This window comes from Saccoglossus kowalevskii, chromosome 17, assembly GCF_978046115.1.
Source record: "Saccoglossus kowalevskii chromosome 17, keSacKowa6.1, whole genome shotgun sequence".
Taxonomy (NCBI): Eukaryota; Metazoa; Hemichordata; class Enteropneusta; family Harrimaniidae; genus Saccoglossus; species Saccoglossus kowalevskii.
The window spans coordinates 5,025,041-5,044,658 of record NC_140657.1 but is presented as its reverse complement, the minus strand read 5'-3'; the positions used below and the strand labels follow the sequence as shown (position 1 = coordinate 5,044,658).

The window sequence follows — 19,618 nt, the reverse complement described above, 5'->3', positions numbered from 1 at the left end:
GCAGATTAAGTTAGTATCAGTACGTGATAATGTAGATTCCATATCTAAACAAATAATCTCGTCAGTTGTTTCCACCTGAAATTTACATATGTCTCGCACAGACAATGTGCGAGGTTTCCGCGCTTTTAGTGACACACAGAAATAACGTCATATTGAACTATTAATTTACAGCACCAAAATCATTTTGCATTGGCCGGGAATCGAACCCGGGCCTCCCGCGTGGCAGGCGAGAATTCTACCACTGAACCACCAATGCGCTATTTTGTTGTTCTATCACGGACATTTAAGGAAATATTGAATTTTATGTGACATAATGCAGATTAAGTGAGTATCAGAACGCGATAATGTAGATTCCATATCTATGCAAATAATCTAGTCAGTTGTTTCCACCTGAAATTTACATATTTGTCGCACAGGCAATGTGCGAGGTTTCCGCGCTTTTAGTGACACACAGACATAACGTCATATTGAACTGTTAATTGACAGCACCAAAATCATTTTGCATTGGCCGGGAGTCCACCACTGAACCACCAATGCGATATGTTGTTGTTCCAACACGGACATTTCAGGAAATATTGAATTTTATGTGACATAATGCAGATTAAGTTAGTATCAGCACACGATAATGTAGATTCCATATCTATACAAATAATCTATTCAGTTGTTTCCACCTGAATTTACATACGCCTTGCATGGGCAATTTGCGAGATATCCGCGCTTTTAGTGACACACAGAAATAACGTCATATTGAACTATTAATTGACAGCACCAAAATCATTTTGAATTGGCCGGGAATCGAACCCGGGCCTCCCGCCTGGCAGACGAGAATACTAGCACTGAACCACCAATGCGATATGTTGTTGTTCCTTCACGGACATTTCAGGAAATATTGAATTTTATGTGACATAATGCAGATTAAGTTAGTATCAGTACTCGATATTGTAGATTCCATATTTATACAAATAATCTAGTCAGTTGTTTCCACCTGAAATTTACATACGTCTCGCATGGGCAATGTGCGAGATTTCCGCGCTTTTAGTGACACACAGATATAACGTCATATTGAACTATTAATTGACAGCACCAAAATCATTTTGCATTGGTCGGGAATCTACCACTGAACCACCAATGCGATATGTTGTTGTTCCATCACGGACATTTCAGGAAATATTGAATTTTATGTGACATAATGCAGATTAAGTTAGTATCAGAACTCGAAAATGTAGATTCCATATCTATACAAATAATCTAGTTAGTTGTTACATCCTGAAATTTACATACGCCTTGCATGGGCAATTTGCGAGATATCCGCGCTTTCAGTGACACACAGAAATAGCGTCATATTGAACTATTAATTGACAGCACCAACATCATTTTGAATTGGCCGAGAATCGAACCCGGGCCTCCCGCCTGGCTGGCGACAATTCTACCACTGAACCACCAATGCGATATGTTGTTGTTCCATCACGGACATTTCAGGAAATATTGAATTTTATGTAACATAATGCAGATTAAGTTAGTATCAGTACTCGATATTGTAGATTCCATATATGTACAAATAATCTAGTCAGTTGTTTCCACCTGAAATTTACATATGTCTCGCACAGACAATGTGCGAGGTTTCCGCGCTTTTAGTGACACACAGAAATAACGTCATATTGAACAATTAATTGACAGTACCAAAATCATTTTGCATTGGCCGGGAGTCCACCACTGAACCACCAATGCGATATGTTGTTGTTCTAACACGGACATTTCAGGAAATATTGAATTTTATGTGACATAATGCAGATTAAGTTAGTATCAGAACTCGAAAATGTAGATTCAATATCTATACAAATAATCTAGTCAGTTGTTTCCACCTGAAATTTACATACGCCTTGCATGGGCAATTTGCGAGATATCCGCGCTTTTAGTGACACACAGAAATAACGTCATATTGAACTATTAATTGACAGCACCAAAATCGTTTTGAATTGGCCGGGAATCGAACCCGGTCCTCCCGCCTGGCTGGCGACAATTCTACCACTGAACCACCAATGCAATATGTTGTTGTTTTATCACAGACATTTCAGGAAATAATTAATTTTATGTGTCATAATTCAGATTAAGTTAGTATCAGAACGTGATAATGTAGATTCCATATCTATACAAATAATGTAGCCTGTTGTTTCCACCTGAAATTTAACTATGTCTCGCACAGGCAATGTGCGAGATTTCTGGGCTTTTAGTGACACACAGAAATAACGTCACATTGAAATATTAATTGACAGCACCAAAATCATTTTGCCTTGGCTGGGAATCGAACCCGGGCCTCCGGCGTGGCAGGCGAGAATTCTACCACTGAACCACCAATGCGCTATGTTGCTGTTCCATCACGGACATTTCAGGAAATATTGAATTTTATGTGCCATAATGCAGACTAAGTTGCTATCAGTACTCGATAATGTAGATTCCATATCTATACAAATAATCTAGTCAGTTGTTTCCACCTGAAATTTACATACGTCTCGCATGGGTAATGTGCGAGATTTCTGCGCTTTTAGCGACTCACAGAAATAACGTCATATTGAACTATTAAATGACAGCACCAAAATCATTTTGCATTGGCCGGGAATCTACCACTGAACCACCAATGCGCTATGTTGTTGTTCCATCACGGACATTTCAGGAAATATTGAATTTTATGTGACATAATTCAGATTAAGTTAGTATCAGTACTCGATATTGTAGATTCCATATTTATACAAATAATCTAGTCAGTTGTTTCCACCTGAAATTTACATACGTCTCGCACGGGCAATGTGCGAGAATTCCGGGCTTTTAGTGACACTCAGAAACAATGTCATATTGAACTATTAATTGACAGCACCAAAATCATTTTGCATTGGCCGGGAATCGAACCCGCGCCTCCCGCGTGGCAGGCGAGAATTCTACCACTGAACCACCAATGCGATATGTTGTTGTTCCATCACGGACATTTCAGGAAATTTTGAATTTTATGTAACATAATGCAGACTAAGTTAGTATCAGTACTCGATAATGTAGATTCCATAAATATATACAAATAATCTAGTCAGTTGTTTCCACCTGAAATTTACATACGTCTCGCAAAGGGCAATGTGCGCGATTTCCGCGCTTTTAGTGACACACAGAAATGACGTCATATTGAACTATTAATTGACAGCACCAAAATCATTTTGCATTGGTCGGGAATCTACCACTGAACCACCAATGCGATATGTTGTTGTTCCATCACGGACATTTCAGGAAATATTGAATTTTATGTGACATAATGCAGATTAAGTTAGTATCAGAACTCGATAATGTAGATTCCATATCTATACAAATAATCTAGTCAGTTGTTTCCACCTGAAATTTACATACGTCTCGCATGGGCAATGTGCGAGATTTCCGCGCTTTTAGTGACACGCAGAAATAACGTCATATTGAACTATTAATTGACAGCACCAAAATCAATTTGCATTGGCCGGGAATCGAACCCGGGCCTCCCGCGTGGCAGGCGAGAATTCTACCACTGAACCACCAATGCGATATGTTGTTGATCCAACACGGACATTTCAGGAAATATTAAATTGTATGTGACATAATGCAGATTAAGTTAGTATCAGTACTCGATAATGTAGATTCCATAATATATACAAATAATCTAGTCAGTTGTTTCCACCTGAAATTTACATACGTCTCACATGGGCAATGTGCGAGATTTCCGCGCTTTTAGTGACACACAGAAATGACGTCATATTGAACTATTAATTGACAGCACCAAAATCATTTTGCATTGGCCGGGAATCTACCACTGAACCACCAATGCGATATGTTGTTGTTCCATCACGGACATTTCAGGAAATATTGAATTTTATGTGACATAATGAAGATTAAGTTAGTATCAGTACTCGATATTGTAGATTCCATATTTATACAAATAATCTAGTCAGTTGTTTCCACCTGAAATTTACATACGTCTCGCATGGGCAATGTGCGAGATTTCCGGGCTTTTAGTGACACTCAGAAACAATGTCATATTGAACTATTAATTGACAGCACCAAAATCATTTTGCATTGGCCGGGAATCGAACCCGCGCCTCCCGCGTGGCAGGCGAGAATTCTACCACTGAACCACCAATGCGATATGTTGTTGTTCCATCACGGACATTTCAGGAAATTTTGAATTTTATGTAACATAATGCAGACTAAGTTAGTATCAGTACTCGATAATGTAGATTCCATAAATATATACAAATAATCTAGTCAGTTGTTTCCACCTGAAATTTACATACGTCTCGCAAAGGGCAATGTGCGCGATTTCCGCGCTTTTAGTGACACACAGAAATGACGTCATATTGAACTATTAATTGACAGCACCAAAATCATTTTGCATTGGTCGGGAATCTACCACTGAACCACCAATGCGATATGTTGTTGTTCCATCACGGACATTTCAGGAAGCATTGAATTTTATGTGACATAATGCAGATTAAGTTAGTATCAGAACTCGATAATGTAGATTCCATATGTATACAAATAATCTAGTCAGTTGTTTCCACCTGAAATTTACATACGCCTTGCATGGGCAATGTGCGAGATATCCGCGCTTTTAGTGACATACAGAAATAGCGTCATATTGAAGTATTAATTGACAGCACCAAAATCATTTTGCATTGGCCGGGAATCTACCACTGAACCACCAATGCGATATGTTGTTGTTCCATCACGGACATTTCAGGAAATATTGAATTTTATGTGACATAATGCAGATTAAGTTAGTATCAGAACTCGATAATGTAGATTCCATATCTATACAAATAATCTAGTCAGTTGTTTCCACCTGAAATTTACATACGTCTCGCATGGGCAATGTGCGAGATTTCCGCGCTTTTAGTGACACACAGAAATAACGTCATATTGAACTATTAATTTACAGCACCAAAATAATTTTGCATTGGCCGGGAATCGAACCTGGGCCTCCCGCGTGGCAGTCGAGAATTCTACCACTGAACCACCAATGCGATATGTTGTTGTTCCATCACGGACATTTCAGGAAATTTTGAATTTTATGTAACATAATGCAGACTAAGTTAGTATCAGTACTCGATAATGTAGATTCCATAAATATATACAAATAATCTAGTCAGTTGTTTCCACCTGAAATTTACATACGTCTCGCAAAGGGCAATGTGCGCGATTTCCGCGCTTTTAGTGACACACAGAAATGACGTCATATTGAACTATTAATTGACAGCACCAAAATCATTTTGCATTGGTCGGGAATCTACCACTGAACCACCAATGCGATATGTTGTTGTTCCATCACGGACATTTCAGGAAGCATTGAATTTTATGTGACATAATGCAGATTAAGTTAGCATCAGAACGCGATAATGTAGATTCCATATCTATACAAATAATCTCGTCAGTTGTTTCCACCTGAAATTTACATACGTCTCGCATGGGCAATGTGCGAGATTTCCGCGCTTTTAGTGACACACAGAAATAACGTCATATTGAACTATTAATTGACAGCACCAAAATCAATTTGCATTGGCCGGGAATCGAACCCGGGCCTCCCGCGTGGCAGGCGAGAATTCTACCACTGAACCACCAATGCGATATGTTGTTGATCCATCACGGACATTTCAGGAAATATTAAATTTTATGTGACATAATGCAGATTAAGTTAGTATCAGTACTCGATAATGTAGATTCCATAATATATACAAATAATCTAGTCAGTTGTTTCCACCTGAAATTTACATACGTCTCGCATGGGCAATGTGCGAGATTTTCGCGCTTTTAGTGACACACAGAAATGACGTCATATTGAACTATTAATTGACAGCACCAAAATCATTTTGCATTGGCCGGGAATCTACCACTGAACCACCAATGCGATATGTTGTTGTTCCATCACGGAAATTTCAGGAAATATTGAATTTTATGTGACATAATGCAGATTAAGTTAGTATCAGAACTCGATAATGTAGATTCCATATGTATACAAATAATCTAGTCAGTTGTTTCCACCTGAAATTTACATACGCCTTGCATGGGCAATGTGCGAGATATCCGCGCTTTTAGTGACATACAGAAATAGCGTCATATTGAAGTATTAATTGACAGCACCAAAATCATTTTGCATTGGCCGGGAATCTACCACTGAACCACCAATGCGATATGTTGTTGTTCCATCACGGACATTTCAGGAAATTTTGAATTTTATGTAACATAATGCAGACTAAGTTAGTATCAGTACTCGATAATGTAGATTCCATAAATATATACAAATAATCTAGTCAGTTGTTTCCACCTGAAATTTACATACGTCTCGCAAAGGGCAATGTGCGCGATTTCCGCGCTTTTAGTGACACACAGAAATGACGTCATATTGAACTATTAATTGACAGCACCAAAATCATTTTGCATTGGTCGGGAATCTACCACTGAACCACCAATGCGATATGTTGTTGTTCCATCACGGACATTTCAGGAAATATTGAATTTTATGTGACATAATTCAGATTAAGTTAGTATCAGTACTCGATATTGTAGATTCCATATTTATACAAATAATCTAGTCAGTTGTTTCCACCTGAAATTTACATACGTCTCGCACGGGCAATGTGCGAGAATTCCGGGCTTTTAGTGACACTCAGAAACAATGTCATATTGAACTATTAATTGACAGCACCAAAATCATTTTGCATTGGCCGGGAATCGAACCCGCGCCTCCCGCGTGGCAGGCGAGAATTCTACCACTGAACCACCAATGCGATATGTTGTTGTTCCATCACGGACATTTCAGGAAATTTTGAATTTTATGTAACATAATGCAGACTAAGTTAGTATCAGTACTCGATAATGTAGATTCCATAAATATATACAAATAATCTAGTCAGTTGTTTCCACCTGAAATTTACATACGTCTCGCAAAGGGCAATGTGCGCGATTTCCGCGCTTTTAGTGACACACAGAAATGACGTCATATTGAACTATTAATTGACAGCACCAAAATCATTTTGCATTGGTCGGGAATCTACCACTGAACCACCAATGCGATATGTTGTTGTTCCATCACGGACATTTCAGGAAATATTGAATTTTATGTGACATAATGCAGATTAAGTTAGTATCAGAACTCGAAAATGTAGATTCCATATCTATACAAATAATCTAGTTAGTTGTTACATCCTGAAATTTACATACGCCTTGCATGGGCAATTTGCGAGATATCCGCGCTTTCAGTGACACACAGAAATAGCGTCATATTGAACTATTAATTGACAGCACCAACATCATTTTGAATTGGCCGAGAATCGAACCCGGGCCTCCCGCCTGGCTGGCGACAATTCTACCACTGAACCACCAATGCGATATGTTGTTGTTCCATCACGGACATTTCAGGAAATATTGAATTTTATGTAACATAATGCAGATTAAGTTAGTATCAGTACTCGATATTGTAGATTCCATATATGTACAAATAATCTAGTCAGTTGTTTCCACCTGAAATTTACATATGTCTCGCACAAACAATGTGCGAGGTTTCCGCGCTTTTAGTGACACACAGAAATAACGTCATATTGAACAATTAATTGACAGTACCAAAATCATTTTGCATTGGCCGGGAGTCCACCACTGAACCACCAATGCGATATGTTGTTGTTCCAACACGGACATTTCAGGAAATATTGAATTTTATGTGACATAATGCAGATTAAGTTAGTATCAGAACTCGAAAATGTAGATTCCATATCTATACAAATAATCTAGTCAGTTGTTTCCACCTGAAATTTACATACGCCTTGCATGGGCAATTTGCGAGATATCCGCGCTTTTAGTGACACACAGAAATAACGTCATATTGAACTATTAATTGACAGCACTAAAATCGTTTTGAATTGGCCGGGAATCGAACCCGGTCCTCCCGCCTGGCTGGCGACAATTCTACCACTGAACCACCAATGCAATATGTTGTTGTTTTATCACAGACATTTCAGGAAATAATTAATTTTATGTGTCATAATTCAGATTAAGTTAGTATCAGAACGTGATAATGTAGATTCCATATCTATACAAATAATGTAGCCTGTTGTTTCCACCTGAAATTTAACTATGTCTCGCACAGGCAATGTGCGAGATTTCTGGGCTTTTAGTGACACACAGAAATAACGTCACATTGAACTATTAATTGACAGCACCAAAATCATTTTGCCTTGGCTGGGAATCGAACCCGGGCCTCCGGCGTGGCAGGCGAGAATTCTACCACTGAACCACCAATGCGCTATGTTGATGTTCCATCACGGACATTTCAGGAAATATTGAATTTTATGTGCCATAATGCAGACTAAGTTGCTATCAGTACTCGATAATGTAGATTCCATATCTATACAAATAATCTAGTCAGTTGTTTCCACCTGAAATTTACATACGACTCGCATGGGTAATGTGCGAGATTTCTGCGCTTTTAGCGACTCACAGAAATAACGTCATATTGAACTATTAAATGACAGCACCAAAATCATTTTGCATTGCCCGGAATCTACCACTGAACCACCAATGCGCTATGTTGTTGTTCCATCACGGACATTTCAGGAAATATTGAATTTTATGTGATATAATGCAGATTAAGTTAGTATCAGTACTCGATATTGTAGATTCCATATATGTACAAATAATCTAGTCAGTTGTTTCCACCTGAAATTTACATATGTCTCGCACAGACAATGTGCGAGGTTTCCGCGCTTTTAGTGACACACAGAAATAACGTCATATTGAACAATTAATTGACAGTACCAAAATCATTTTGCATTGGCCGGGAGTCCACCACTGAACCACCAATGCGATATGTTGTTGTTCCAACACGGACATTTCAGGAAATATTGAATTTTATGTGACATAATGCAGATTAAGTTAGTATCAGAACTCGAAAATGTAGATTCCATATCTATACAAATAATCTAGTCAGTTGTTTCCACCTGAAATTTACATACGCCTTGCATGGGCAATTTGCGAGATATCCGCGCTTTTAGTGACACACAGAAATAACGTCATATTGAACTATTAATTGACAGCACCAAAATCGTTTTGAATTGGCCGGGAATCGAACCCGGTCCTCCCGCCTGGCTGGCGACAATTCTACCACTGAACCACCAATGCAATATGTTGTTGTTTTATCACAGACATTTCAGGAAATAATTAATTTTATGTGTCATAATTCAGATTAAGTTAGTATCAGAACGTGATAATGTAGATTCCATATCTATACAAATAATGTAGCCTGTTGTTTCCACCTGAAATTTAACTATGTCTCGCACAGGCAATGTGCGAGATTTCTGGGCTTTTAGTGACACACAGAAATAACGTCACATTGAACTATTAATTGACAGCACCAAAATCATTTTGCCTTGGCTGGGAATCGAACCCGGGCCTCCGGCGTGGCAGGCGAGAATTCTACCACTGAACCACCAATGCGCTATGTTGCTGTTCCATCACGGACATTTCAGGAAATATTGAATTTTATGTGCCATAATGCAGACTAAGTTGCTATCAGTACTCGATAATGTAGATTCCATATCTATACAAATAATCTAGTCAGTTGTTTCCACCTGAAATTTACATACGTCTCGCATGGGTAATGTGCGAGATTTCTGCGCTTTTAGCGACTCACAGAAATAACGTCATATTGAACTATTAAATGACAGCACCAAAATCATTTTGCATTGGCCGGGAATCTACCACTGAACCACCAATGCGCTATGTTGTTGTTCCATCACGGACATTTCAGGAAATATTGAATTTTATGTGATATAATGCAGATTAAGTTAGTATCAGTACACGATAATGTAGATTCCATATCTATACAAATAATCTAGTCAGTTGTTTCCACCTGAAATTTACATACGTCTCGCACAGGCAATGTGCGAGATTTCCGCGCTTTTAGTGACACACAGAAATAACGTCATATTGAACTATTAATTGACAGCACCAAAATCATTTTGCATTGGCCGGGAATCTACCACTGAACCACCAATGCGATATGTTGTTCCATCACGGACATTTCAGGAAATATTGAATTTTATGTGACATAATGCAGATTAAGTTAGTATCAGAACTCGATAATGTAGATTCCATATCTATACAAATAGTCTAGTTAGTTGTTACCACCTGAAATTTACATACGCCTTGCATGGGCAATTTGCGAGATATCCGCGCTTTTAGTGACACACAGAAATAGCGTCATATTGAACTATTAATTGACAGCACCAAAATCATTTTGAATTGGCCGGGAATCGAACCCGGGCCTCCCGCCTGGCTGGCGACAATTCTACCACTGAACCACCAATGCAATATGTTGTTGTTTTATCACGGACATTTCAGGAAATATTTAATTTTATGTGACATAATGCAGATTAAGTTAGTATCAGAACGCGATAATGTAGAATCCATATCTATACAAATAATCTAGTCAGTTGTTTCCACCTGAAATTTACATATTTGTCGCACAGGCAATGTGCGAGATATCCGCGCTTTTAGTGACACACAGAAATAGCGTCACATTGAACTATTAATTGACAGCACCAAAATCATTTTGCCCTGGCGCGGCAGGCGAGAATTCTACCACTGAACCAGCAATGCGCTATGTTGTTGTTTCACCAATGCGCTATGTTGTTGTTCCATCACGGACATTTCAGGAAATATTGAATTTTATGTGACATAATGCAGATTAAGTTAGTATCAGAACTCGATAATGTAGATTCCATATCTATACAAATAGTCTAGTTAGTTGTTACCACCTGAAATTTACATACGCCTTGCATGGGCAATTTGCGAGATATCCGCGCTTTTAGTGACACACAGAAATAGCGTCATATTGAACTATTAATTGACAGCACCAAAATCATTTTGAATTGGCCGGGAATCGAACCAGGGCCTCCCGCCTGGCTGGCGACAATTCTACCACTGAACCACCAATGCAATATGTTGTTGTTTTATCACGGACATTTCAGGAAATATTTAATTTTATGTGACATAATGCAGATTAAGTTAGTATCAGAACGCGATAATGTAGAATCCATATCTATACAAATAATCTAGTCAGTTGTTTCCACCTGAAATTTACATATTTGTCGCACAGGCAATGTGCGAGATATCCGCGCTTTTAGTGACACACAGAAATAGCGTCACATTGAACTATTAATTGACAGCACCAAAATCATTTTGCCCTGGCGCGGCAGGCGAGAATTCTACCACTGAACCAGCAATGCGCTATGTTGTTTTTTCACCAATGCGCTATGTTGTTGTTCCATCACGGACATTTCAGGAAGCATTGAATTTTATGTGACATAATGCAGATTAAGTTAGTATCAGTACTCGATAATGTAGATTCCATATATATACAAATAATCTAGTCAGTTGTTTCCACATGAAATTTACATACGTCTCGCATGGGCAATGTGCGAGATTTCCGCGCTTTTAGTAACACACAGAAATGACGTCATATTGAACTATTAATTGACAGCAGCAAAATCTTTTTGCATTGGCCGGGTGGCGGGCGAGAATTCTACCACTGAACCACCAATGCGATATGTTGTGGTTCCATCACGGACATTTCAGGAAATATTGAATTTTATGTAACATAATGCAGATTAAGTTAGTATCAGTACTCGATAATGTAGATTCCATATATATACAAATAATCTAGTCAGTTGTTTCCACATGAAATTTACATACGTCTCGCATGGGCAATGTGCGAGATTTCCGCGCTTTTAGTAACACACAGAAATGACGTCATATTGAACTATTAATTGACAGCAGCAAAATCTTTTTGCATTGGCCGGGTGGCGGGCGAGAATTCTACCACTGAACCACCAATGCGATATGTTGTGGTTCCATCACGGACATTTCAGGAAATATTGAATTTTATGTAACATACTGCAGATTAAGTTAGTATCAGTACTCGATAATGTAGATTCCATATATATACAAATAATCTATTCAGTTGTTTCCACCTGAAATTTACATACGTCTCGCATGGGCAATGTGCGAGATTTCCGCGTTTTTAGTGACACACAGAAATGACGTCATATTGAACTATTAATTGACAGCACCAAAATCATTTTGCATTGGCCGGGAATCGAACCCGGGCCTCCCGCGTGGCAGGCGAGAATTCTACCACTGAACCACCTATGCAATATGTTGTTGTTCCTTCACGGACATTTCATGAAATATTGAATTTTATGTGACATAATGCAGATTAAGTTAGTATCAGTACTCGATTTTGTAGATTCCATATTTATACAAATAATCTAGTCAGTTGTTTCCACCTGAAATTTACATACGTCTCGCATGGGCAATGTGCGAGATTTCCGCGCTTTTAGTGACACACAGATATAACGTCATATTGAACTATTAATTGACAGCACCAAAATCATTTTGCATTGGCCGGGAATCGAACCCGGGCCTCCCGCGTGGCAGGCGAGAATTCTACCACTGAACCACCAATGCGATATGTTGTTGTTCCGTCACGGACATTTCAGGAAATATTGAATTTTATGTAACATAATGCAGATTAAGTTAGTATCAGTACTCGATATTGTAGATTCCATATATATATACAAATAATCTAGTCAGTTGTTTCCACCTGAAATTTACATATGTCTCGCACAGACAATGTGCGAGGTTTCCGCGCTTTTAGTGACACACAGAAATAACGTCATATTGAACAATTAATTGACAGCACCAAAATCATTTTGCATTGGCCGGGAATCGAACCCGGGCCTCCCGCGTGGCAGGCGAGAATTCTACCACTGAACCACCAATGCGATATGTTGTTGTTCCATCACGGACATTTCAGGAAATAATGAATTTTATGTAACATAATGCAGATTAAGTTAGTATCAGTACTCGATATTGTAGATTCCATATTTATACAAATAATCTAGTCAGTTGTTTCCACCTGAAATTTACATACGTCTCGCATGGGCAATGTGCGAGATTTCCGCGCTTTTAGTGACACACAGATATAACGTCATATTGAACTATTAATTGACAGCACCAAAATCATTTGGCATTGGCCGGGAATCGAACCCGGGACTCCCGCGTGGCAGGCGAGAATTCTACCACTGAACCACCAATGCGATATGTTGTTGTTCCGTCACGGACATTTCAGGAAATATTGAATTTTATGTAACATAATGCAGATTAAGTTAGTATCAGTACTCGATATTGTAGATTCCATATATATATACAAATAATCTAGTCAGTTGTTTCCACCTGAAATTTACATATGTCTCGCACAGACAATGTGCGAGATTTCCGCGTTTTTAGTGACACACAGAAATGACGTCATATTGAACTATTAATTGACAGCACCAAAATCATTTAGCATTGGCCGGGAATCTACCACTGAACCACCAATGTGATATGTTGTTGTTCCATCACGGACATTTAAGGAAATATTGAATTTTATGTGACATAATGCAGATTAAGTGAGTATCAGAACGCGATAATGTAGATTCCATATCTATGCAAATAATCTAGTCAGTTGTTTCCACCTGAAATTTACATATTTGTCGCACAGGCAATGTGCGAGGTTTCCGCGCTTTTAGTGACACACAGACATAACGTCATATTGAACTGTTAATTGACAGCACCAAAATCATTTTGCATTGGCCGGGAGTCCACCACTGAACCACCAATGCGATATGTTGTTGTTCCAACACGGACATTTCAGGAAATATTGAATTTTATGTGACATAATGCAGATTAAGTTAGTATCAGCACACGATAATGTAGATTCCATATCTATACAAATAATCTATTCAGTTGTTTCCACCTGAATTTACATACGCCTTGCATGGGCAATTTGCGAGATATCCGCGCTTTTAGTGACACACAGAAATAACGTCATATTGAACTATTAATTGACAGCACCAAAATCATTTTGAATTGGCCGGGAATCGAACCCGGGCCTCCCGCCTGGCAGACGAGAATACTAGCACTGAACCACCAATGCGATATGTTGTTGTTCCTTCACGGACATTTCAGGAAATATTGAATTTTATGTGACATAATGCAGATTAAGTTAGTATCAGTACTCGATATTGTAGATTCCATATTTATACAAATAATCTAGTCAGTTGTTTCCACCTGAAATTTACATACGTCTCGCATGGGCAATGTGCGAGATTTCCGCGCTTTTAGTGACACACAGATATAACGTCATATTGAACTATTAATTGACAGCACCAAAATCATTTTGCATTGGTCGGGAATCTACCACTGAACCACCAATGCGATATGTTGTTGTTCCATCACGGACATTTCAGGAAATATTGAATTTTATGTGACATAATGCAGATTAAGTTAGTATCAGAACTCGAAAATGTAGATTCCATATCTATACAAATAATCTAGTTAGTTGTTACATCCTGAAATTTACATACGCCTTGCATGGGCAATTTGCGAGATATCCGCGCTTTCAGTGACACACAGAAATAGCGTCATATTGAACTATTAATTGACAGCACCAACATCATTTTGAATTGGCCGAGAATCGAACCCGGGCCTCCCGCCTGGCTGGCGACAATTCTACCACTGAACCACCAATGCGATATGTTGTTGTTCCATCACGGACATTTCAGGAAATATTGAATTTTATGTAACATAATGCAGATTAAGTTAGTATCAGTACTCGATATTGTAGATTCCATATATGTACAAATAATCTAGTCAGTTGTTTCCACCTGAAATTTACATATGTCTCGCACAGACAATGTGCGAGGTTTCCGCGCTTTTAGTGACACACAGAAATAACGTCATATTGAACAATTAATTGACAGTACCAAAATCATGTTGCATTGGCCGGGAGTCCACCACTGAACCACCAATGCGATATGTTGTTGTTCCAACACGGACATTTCAGGAAATATTGAATTTTATGTGACATAATGCAGATTAAGTTAGTATCAGAACTCGAAAATGTAGATTCCATATCTATACAAATAATCTAGTCAGTTGTTTCCACCTGAAATTTACATACGCCTTGCATGGGCAATTTGCGAGATATCCGCGCTTTTAGTGACACACAGAAATAACGTCATATTGAACTATTAATTGACAGCACCAAAATCGTTTTGAATTGGCCGGGAATCGAACCCGGTCCTCCCGCCTGGCTGGCGACAATTCTACCACTGAACCACCAATGCAATATGTTGTTGTTTTATCACAGACATTTCAGGAAATAATTAATTTTATGTGTCATAATTCAGATTAAGTTAGTATCAGAACGTGATAATGTAGATTCCATATCTATACAAATAATGTAGCCTGTTGTTTCCACCTGAAATTTAACTATGTCTCGCACAGGCAATGTGCGAGATTTCTGGGCTTTTAGTGACACACAGAAATAACGTCACATTGAACTATTAATTGACAGCACCAAAATCATTTTGCCTTGGCTGGGAATCGAACCCGGGCCTCCGGCGTGGCAGGCGAGAATTCTACCACTGAACCACCAATGCGCTATGTTGCTGTTCCATCACGGACATTTCAGGAAATATTGAATTTTATGTGCCATAATGCAGACTAAGTTGCTATCAGTACTCGATAATGTAGATTCCATATCTATACAAATAATCTAGTCAGTTGTTTCCACCTGAAATTTACATACGTCTCGCATGGGTAATGTGCGAGATTTCTGCGCTTTTAGCGACTCACAGAAATAACGTCATATTGAACTATTAAATGACAGCACCAAAATCATTTTGCATTGGCCGGGAATCTACCACTGAACCACCAATGCGCTATGTTGTTGTTCCATCACGGACATTTCAGGAAATATTGAATTTTATGTGACATAATTCAGATTAAGTTAGTATCAGTACTCGATATTGTAGATTCCATATTTATACAAATAATCTAGTCAGTTGTTTCCACCTGAAATTTACATACGTCTCGCACGGGCAATGTGCGAGAATTCCGGGCTTTTAGTGACACTCAGAAACAATGTCATATTGAACTATTAATTGACAGCACCAAAATCATTTTGCATTGGCCGGGAATCGAACCCGCGCCTCCCGCGTGGCAGGCGAGAATTCTACCACTGAACCACCAATGCGATATGTTGTTGTTCCATCACGGACATTTCAGGAAATTTTGAATTTTATGTAACATAATGCAGACTAAGTTAGTATCAGTACTCGATAATGTAGATTCCATAAATATATACAAATAATCTAGTCAGTTGTTTCCACCTGAAATTTACATACGTCTCGCAAAGGGCAATGTGCGCGATTTCCGCGCTTTTAGTGACACACAGAAATGACGTCATATTGAACTATTAATTGACAGCACCAAAATCATTTTGCATTGGTCGGGAATCTACCACTGAACCACCATTGCGATATGTTGTTGTTCCATCACGGACATTTCAGGAAATATTGAATTTTATGTGACATAATGCAGATTAAGTTAGTATCAGAACTCGAAAATGTAGATTCCATATCTATACAAATAATCTAGTTAGTTGTTACATCCTGAAATTTACATACGCCTTGCATGGGCAATTTGCGAGATATCCGCGCTTTCAGTGACACACAGAAATAGCGTCATATTGAACTATTAATTGACAGCACCAACATCATTTTGAATTGGCCGAGAATCGAACCCGGGCCTCCCGCCTGGCTGGCGACAATTCTACCACTGAACCACCAATGCGATATGTTGTTGTTCCATCACGGACATTTCAGGAAATATTGAATTTTATGTAACATAATGCAGATTAAGTTAGTATCAGTACTCGATATTGTAGATTCCATATATGTACAAATAATCTAGTCAGTTGTTTCCACCTGAAATTTACATATGTCTCGCACAGACAATGTGCGAGGTTTCCGCGCTTTTAGTGACACACAGAAATAACGTCATATTGAACAATTAATTGACAGTACCAAAATCATTTTGCATTGGCCGGGAGTCCACCACTGAACCACCAATGCGATATGTTGTTGTTCCAACACGGACATTTCAGGAAATATTGAATTTTATGTGACATAATGCAGATTAAGTTAGTATCAGAACTCGAAAATGTAGATTCCATATCTATACAAATAATCTAGTCAGTTGTTTCCACCTGAAATTTACATACGCCTTGCATGGGCAATTTGCGAGATATCCGCGCTTTTAGTGACACACAGAAATAACGTCATATTGAACTATTAATTGACAGCACCAAAATCGTTTTGAATTGGCCGGGATTCGAACCCGGTCCTCCCGCCTGGCTGGCGACAATTCTACCACTGAACCACCAATGCAATATGTTGTTGTTTTATCACAGACATTTCAGGAAATAATTAATTTTATGTGTCATAATTCAGATTAAGTTAGTATCAGAACGTGATAATGTAGATTCCATATCTATACAAATAATGTAGCCTGTTGTTTCCACCTGAAATTTAACTATGTCTCGCACAGGCAATGTGCGAGATTTCTGGGCTTTTAGTGACACACAGAAATAACGTCACATTGAACTATTAATTGACAGCACCAAAATCATTTTGCCTTGGCTGGGAATCGAACCCGGGCCTCCGGCGTGGCAGGCGATAATTCTACCACTGAACCACCAATGCGCTATGTTGCTGTTCCATCACGGACATTTCAGGAAATATTGAATTTTATGTGCCATAATGCAGACTAAGTTGCTATCAGTACTCGATAATGTAGATTCCATATCTATACAAATAATCTAGTCAGTTGTTTCCACCTGAAATTTACATACGTCTCGCATGGGTAATGTGCGAGATTTCTGCGCTTTTAGCGACTCACAGAAATAACGTCATATTGAACTATTAAATGACAGCACCAAAATCATTTTGCATTGGCCGGGAATCTACCACTGAACCACCAATGCGCTATGTTGTTGTTCCATCACGGACATTTCAGGAAATATTGAATTTTATGTGATATAATGCAGATTAAGTTAGTATCAGTACACGATAATGTAGATTCCATATCTATACAAATAATCTAGTCAGTTGTTTCCACCTGAAATTTACATACGTCTCGCACAGGCAATGTGCGAGATTTCCGCGCTTTTAGTGACACACAGAAATAACGTCATATTGAACTATTAATTGACAGCACCAAAATCATTTTGCATTGGCCGGGAATCTACCACTGAACCACCAATGCGATATGTTGTTGTTCCATCACGGACATTTCAGGAAATATTGAATTTTATGTGACATAATGCAGATTAAGTTAGTATCAGAACTCGATAATGTAGATTCCATATCTATACAAATAGTCTAGTTAGTTGTTACCACCTGAAATTTACATACGCCTTGCATGGGCAATTTGCGAGATATCCGCGCTTTTAGTGACACACAGAAATAGCGTCATATTGAACTATTAATTGACAGCACCAAAATCATTTTGAATTGGCCGGGAATCGAACCCGGGCCTCCCGCCTGGCTGGCGACAATTCTACCACTGAACCACCAATGCAATATGTTGTTGTTTTATCACGGACATTTCAGGAAATATTTAATTTTATGTGACATAATGCAGATTAAGTTAGTATCAGAACGCGATAATGTAGAATCCATATCTATACAAATAATCTAGTCAGTTGTTTCCACCTGAAATTTACATATTTGTCGCACAGGCAATGTGCGAGATATCCGCGCTTTTAGTGACACACAGAAATAGCGTCACATTGAACTATTAATTGACAGCACCAAAATCATTTTGCCCTGGCGCGGCAGGCGAGAATTCTACCACTGAACCAGCAATGCGCTATGTTGTTGTTTCACCAATGCGCTATGTTGTTGTTCCATCACGGACATTTCAGGAAATATTGAATTTTATGTGACATAATGCAGATTAAGTTAGTATCAGAACTCGATAATGTAGATTCCATATCTATACAAATAGTCTAGTTAGTTGTTACCACCTGAAATTTACATACGCCTTGCATGGGCAATTTGCGAGATATCCGCGCTTTTAGTGACACACAGAAATAGCGTCATATTGAACTATTAATTGACAGCACCAAAATCATATTGAATTGGCCGGGAATCGAACCCGGGCCTCCCGCCTGGCTGGCGACAATTCTACCACTGAACCACCAATGCAATATGTTGTTGTTTTATCACGGACATTTCAGGAAATATTTAATTTTATGTGACATAATGCAGATTAAGTTAGTATCAGAACGCGATAATGTAGAATCCATATCTATACAAATAATCTAGTCAGTTGTTTCCACCTGAAATTTACATATTTGTCGCACAGGCAATGTGCGAGATATCCGCGCTTTTAGTGACACACAGAAATAGCGTCACATTGAACTATTAATTGACAGCACCAAAATCATTTTGCCCTGGCGCGGCAGGCGAGAATTCTACCACTGAACCAGCAATGCGCTATGTTGTTGTTTCACCAATGCGCTATGTTGTTGTTCCATCACGGACATTTCAGGAAATATTGAATTGTATGTGTCATAATGCAGACTAAGTTGGTATCAGTACTCGATAATGAAGATTCCATATCTATACAAATAATCTAGTCAGTTGTTTCCACCTGAAATTTACATACG

General features: G+C 38.6%; 5 non-coding genes across 5 annotated transcripts; all 5 read right to left on the bottom strand.

Moving 5' to 3' along the window:
* Nucleotides 1–185: 185 nt before the first annotated feature.
* On the bottom strand, nucleotides 186–256 carry TRNAG-GCC (transfer RNA glycine (anticodon GCC)). The gene has a single exon. It is a non-coding gene; the product is annotated as a tRNA-Gly (tRNA).
* Nucleotides 257–3,482: 3,226 nt separating this feature from the next.
* TRNAG-GCC (transfer RNA glycine (anticodon GCC)) lies at nucleotides 3,483–3,553 on the bottom strand. The gene has a single exon. It is a non-coding gene; the product is annotated as a tRNA-Gly (tRNA).
* Nucleotides 3,554–5,558: 2,005 nt separating this feature from the next.
* Nucleotides 5,559–5,629, bottom strand: TRNAG-GCC (transfer RNA glycine (anticodon GCC)). Its single transcript has one exon. It is a non-coding gene; the product is annotated as a tRNA-Gly (tRNA).
* Nucleotides 5,630–12,454: 6,825 nt separating this feature from the next.
* TRNAG-GCC (transfer RNA glycine (anticodon GCC)) lies at nucleotides 12,455–12,525 on the bottom strand. Its single transcript has one exon. It is a non-coding gene; the product is annotated as a tRNA-Gly (tRNA).
* Nucleotides 12,526–12,771: 246 nt separating this feature from the next.
* TRNAG-GCC (transfer RNA glycine (anticodon GCC)) lies at nucleotides 12,772–12,842 on the bottom strand. The gene has a single exon. It is a non-coding gene; the product is annotated as a tRNA-Gly (tRNA).
* Between the last annotated feature and the right edge of the window lie 6,776 nt (nucleotides 12,843–19,618).